The sequence below is a fragment of the Gossypium hirsutum genome, chromosome D08 (genome assembly GCF_007990345.1).
Source record: "Gossypium hirsutum isolate 1008001.06 chromosome D08, Gossypium_hirsutum_v2.1, whole genome shotgun sequence".
Taxonomy (NCBI): Eukaryota; Viridiplantae; Streptophyta; class Magnoliopsida; order Malvales; family Malvaceae; genus Gossypium; species Gossypium hirsutum.
The window spans coordinates 21,720,934-21,726,746 of NC_053444.1; the positions used below are offsets into that span (position 1 = coordinate 21,720,934).

Below are 5,813 nucleotides of genomic sequence, written 5' to 3' on the forward strand. Positions count from 1 at the left end.
TCAGATGGCTAGATTAAGCTACAACGATCCCGAAAACATAAAAAAAACATTAAAAACGAGACAAAATTATATTTACATGCAAGAGAGAGATGACCAAATGCTCAAGATATTAAAATGGAGGATTTTCCTTCTAATTTTCGGTGGAATAAACAAAGGTTGAAGATGATACAAATTTTTACTTAGTTTAATTATGATATATTTTTTAATTTATAGAAATAACCTTGTATTTTAACATTAAAATCACCTAATTCATGGCCATAAATGTCAAATCATAATAACAATGGTCTAATTACAACATAAGTCCCTTAACAATTTAATTCCATAGCTAATAGATACCTTTAACTATTAGAACTCTACTTTTGCACCTTATATGATTTAGTCTTTTTTACTTAATTAAGCATGCAAACGTTAAAATTTCTTAACGAAATTTTTATACGACACTACTAACGTACCGTAGACATTAAAATAATAAAATAAATATTTTCACGTAGGATTTGTGTTCTCGAAACTACTATTTTGATTTCACTGAAAATAAGCTGTTACATGAACTTTTACAATTTTCTCAATTAAATTACATAACCGAACTTCAATATATTTTCTTAATAAGTTTATTAATTTTTATTTCATCCTTACGGTCCTAATTTACGTAAATGAAGTTCTGAAACTATATTTTCTGGCACCGCCTAAAATCGTATCGTTACAATAGTCTTATTTGATGAAATCTCATCATCAAATATAATCTTACTTACATGTCATAAATTTCAGTTGAAAAGTGAACTGTGATTCACAGTGCAACCCCAGCAGCGCTAACATAATATATATATATATATATTTGTAGTTAATTAGCAGAATAGATCTAAAGGGCCGAGACGATTACAAACAAGATTTGACAATTCTTGTAACCATCAACTTGAATAAGTGTCCGATAATCTAACAACAAACTCCTTATGATTGTCCAACAAGTGTTATTCCAAAGTAAATCAATATACAATGATATTACAGATGCAGCACATGACCAAGAAGCACGGTAAGTTCAGTTTTTGTAGAACTGAAGATCATATTTGGTAAGAGAAGTGGAAATCATAAGCATGTCATAAATGGTTGTAGACCATGTCTTATAAAGCTGGTAATCATCTACCATGTCAAGTTTAACCATTCCCGAATTTATCGTCAAGACGATTACGTAACATGTGTCAGTAGTCTCATCAGCTTCAGGATCTCTATACAACTCAGCATGCAGGCCCAGTATAATGCCTGAATTAATGAATCCGGACTTTCATCAAAATCCATGTGACTTAAATTTTAAAAAAAAACTGTTTTAGTTAGATAATTATAGAGTACTTTTTGAAAAGAAAAAAAGAGGGGGACTGGAAATGATAAAATTATGAGGCTCACGTTCTTTCTTGCTTTTGAACAGGCTTAGCTTCCTTAGTTTAATAATAACCTGCAAAACATTATTATGAATGAAAACTTGATTATCACCTTGGTTACCAGCTAGTTGTAATGAATAAATATTTGCACGCCAAGAAAGCATTTAATTTATTGCTAATTCCCAAAGTGGAGCCTTCAGCACTATCTCACCTTTGAATCACCATCGAGGTCTATGGAGGCCCATCGAACCATGTATTTCCCTGTTCAGAATCAAACCTCCAAATAAGTAAATTATTTTCTCAAATCCAATATAGCAGTGTCCAGTTACCGATTGCTTATATTGTTTTAGAGAAGTGACAAAAAAAAAAAAAAAGAAACATTCTACTAACCATCTGGTGTTTCTACACCAAGCTCAGCGCCCTTTGCTAGCATTGACCTGCATTTATCAAACTCAAATGGAAGATCGTTGCTGTCCTCAAATGGAAGCAGTGGGGCACTACCATTGAATCTGTTCTTGCATCCTGTTCTTGCTTTAAGGATAGCAGCTCCTCTTAATGCTACAACAGTTAAGATTATGTTAAAGATTAAGTGCGGTTTACATTGTATAGCAACTAACTTGGCCATATATATACATAAAAAAGAAGTTTTATGTATAATTAACAAGTTTTCGCTGCAATGTACGGTTTATTGCATTCTTAAAGAGAGGATTCAAATTCAAACCATAGAGGTATTATTGTTGGAAGTGGCAGTTATGAATCCAATAACAATTAGCCATGTACATACACCATGATATATATATTTTGCATTTAAAATAACACATACTATGAAAGTTAACTGCGATGGATATCATTGTAAAAAGATCCGCAACTGCAAAATAATAATGGTAATGTCTCATTGCAGGTGCTATATAAATGTCTGCTTATATCCTTCATCTGCAAATATTTGATTCTTGTGCATATCATGTGTTGTCAAATGCTTCAGATATATCATTTACATTTATACTCACAAGTATTAGCTGCAGCAGTTAGTGTTAAGATCTCACTTGCAGTTGTACCACTCATGGTCGAAGCTATAACACTGCCGAGCTGCTCTTTCTTTGCCCCCATTGCTTCTGCCACTTTGGCGCATTGAGCCGCAACAAGAGCAGCTGCTGAGGCTACTGCCGCCTCCTTGGTTGGGCTACAATATTCCCTTTTGGAGTTCTCGGCTGCAACTGCAGCCAGTGCTGCTGCTAAGCCTGCCACTGATATTGCTGCCTGCACTTCTGCTCTTTATAATCTATCCTTTTCCTTTCTCTTTCCTTTCATCTCCTTCATCCATTTCTTGATTGAGACACCCTTGAAAGGGACTATCTTCCAGGGCATCTGAGAGCATATACACGAGGATTTATGCTAAAAATAAATTCTGAGTAGTATGATTCTTTCCCCCCTCGCCCACAAAATTAAACACCTATATAGATTGTATTGTAAACGCCTACCCATTTCTTTCGAAAACAGCTGTTGTAATTCAGCTCTGGATGCATTGCTTGTTGCATCCATATCCATGACTGAAGATAACATGAACAATCAATAACTTCAGTTCAAGATAAGAAAATAATTAAGAAAAATAAGTATTTCTTTAACAATGCCATTTCCAGTACGTAGCTTTTATGGAACATAATGATAGATTTAATTACCTTGATATCATCAGACTTCCATGGTGGCAAAGACGACTTGAAATCAGTAGCATCAATCTTTGCGCTTTTCTCCGTATTCTGCCAGTCACAAAAACTTGAATTCAACTTCTTTTTTTCTATACCGTAGACATGCAATATTTGCAGCAATCAAATATATATAAATATATATAACATCTTTTAGCACTTTCAAATTCACCGTAAAAGACAATGAGGTTTCACTCTCAAGTGCCTTGATTTGATTGTCTAAGACAACAATCGATTGATCATGCAGCTGAGGCTGCAGAGCTTGAACTGCAAAGTTGCACCATGTACGCGACAGAAAATCCATGGTCTCGTGACATGCCTCAGAAGGCGATGGTGTGGAATTGAAATCCATGCAATTAGGGGTGAATATGTTAGAAGTGAGCTTAGCAGACTGATAAATGAACCTCTCTTACTGATAAGAAAATATGTAACGCCTAAATCAGCATCGATGAGCTTAATGCTATGATGTGGGGGTGGGGTTCACGTGCCACTTTATATCATTACGGTAGGTGGGCTTTGATGAATTTAACATATTAAAGTCAAATCAATGAAGTATATCTTATTATATGCGTACAGCTTGTTTGTGTCCACCCTTGCTGACAGAAAGGTTTCTGAAAAAAAAAATGACAGACAGAGAGATGGGGAGTTATCGATGGAAAGGATAACCAAATGTTGGCATAAAAATACTCATTCAAGAGTTGCAATGCAAAGAAAGGGACCTGCTTGGAATTATTTAGCGTTGAGACTTTCTCTTCTCTTCTTTTTCTTTTCTTTTTATTTATTTATCTATACAACATTGAGTCTTCTTCATAGTATGTCTATGTTGCAAGATGGCCAAGTATGCAGTGGCAAGTACATTTCACAAACAACATATGGTGGATAGTTCAAGCTATAAGTTATCTGGCAGACAGTCCAACCATAAGTCATCTAGTGGATAGTCTGAATCTGCAAGAATGTTTTTGGACACTCCATATGTAGCAAGTAATAACAAGCTCGCCAATGATCAAGCTACGCACTGTGTGGTGAACTATGAAGATGTTGATTAATTGGCGGATTGTGGACAGGTGGGTTTTATCCACCAATTGCATGGAAATATTTTGGTGCATGTTGCACAAATTATGTTATGTGTGTCTGATAAAAACCAATCTTAGTTGGTAGGTTTTTTTATGTGTTTCGATGCTGATTGACTCAAATCAGCCTGTGTACAAATTAAGTTTTTATCTTTCAAGATTGCTTTAAATGGGATTAGTTAAGTTTTGACATTAATAAACTAATATATATTGTATAATTTGTATTTGAAAACGATGATGAAATATAGCAAGTCAAATTAGATTACTAATTTACTCTATTTTTGCTCTCTTCTTTTGCTCAAAAACCCAACAATTGGTATCGAGAGTCATTGATCTTTGATGGCCATTTTTTTAGTATCGGCAAAATTGTCCTTAGCAAGTGTTTCACCTCTTCCATTGCCTGTGTTCAATGGTGAAAACTACTATATTTGGGTAGTAAAGATGAAAATACACCTTCAAGCTTTTAACTTATAGGAGGTAGTGAATGTCGATATAAAGCCACCACCATTAAGGGCGAATCCTACCATAGCACAAATTAGACAACATAGTGATGATCATGTTAAAAAGTACAAGGCAATATCGTACCTACAAGGTGATGTTTCAGATATGATTTTCACTAGAATTATGGCCTGTGAGACTCCTAAAGAAGCTTGGGATAAGCTAAAGGAGAAGTTTCAAGGTTCAAACAAGACTAGACAACAACAACTCAATAATCTTAGAAGAGATTTTGAGAATTTGAAGAAGAAGGAGGTCGAGACGGTGAAACAATAAGTAGATAGGATAATAGCAGTGGTCAATAGCATCAGATTGCTAGACCAGTTCAGTGATAGTAGGGTGATTAAGAAGGTTTTAACAACACTTTTTGAGAGGTATGAGTCAAAGACTTCCTCTATTGAAGATTCGAGAGACTTGACAACAATCTCACTACAAGAGTTAATCAATGCTATATGCTCAAGAACTGAAGAGAGCATTAAGATAAGAGAAGTGTGTTGAAGGAGCCTTTCAAGGAAGAGGTAAAGAAGGCTCGAGCTCCACAAATTACAAAAGAAAGAAGGTCTTGATAGAGAAAAGAGAAAATCCAAAGAGAGATGGGGGAAGGAAGAAGTATGTGCCATGTTCTCATTGTACAAGGTAGCAACAGCCACAATAGCAAAATGCTCAAGCACAGGCAGCTAATGGAAGCCAAGCTTAGGAGGAGCTCATGTTTACTGCCTCGTGCCTTGCTACAAGTAGAAACATTGAAGAGCACTGGCTCATCGACAATGGCTGTAGAAATCACATGACCTCAAACGCAAGCATCTTTAAAGATATTGACACATGTTTCAACTCTAGGATCAACGTTGGAAATGGTCAGTACATTGTGGTTGAAGGAGAAGGAGATGTTTTAATCAATACTCCATCAGATAGAAAACTTATTTTAGATGTTCTTTTTGTACCAGAAATTGATAATAATCTGCTAAGCGTAGGTCAATTACTTGAAAAAGGCTATACTTTTGTGCTTAAGAATAAAGAATGCTTGATTATTGATCGATGTGGATGTGAGCTTATATCAGTTGTTATGTTTGTTAGAAGCTTTGTTGTGGACTGGAACTTAGCAACATCAAAAGCTTATAAAATTTCAATAGATGAATCTGACTTGTGGCATAGGTGAATGGGCGATGTTAGTTACAAGG

General features: G+C 35.2%; 1 pseudogene; it reads right to left on the minus strand.

Moving 5' to 3' along the window:
• Nucleotides 1–894: 894 nt before the first annotated feature.
• Nucleotides 895–3,549, minus strand: LOC107919095 (VAN3-binding protein-like; annotated as a pseudogene).
• Between the last annotated feature and the right edge of the window lie 2,264 nt (nucleotides 3,550–5,813).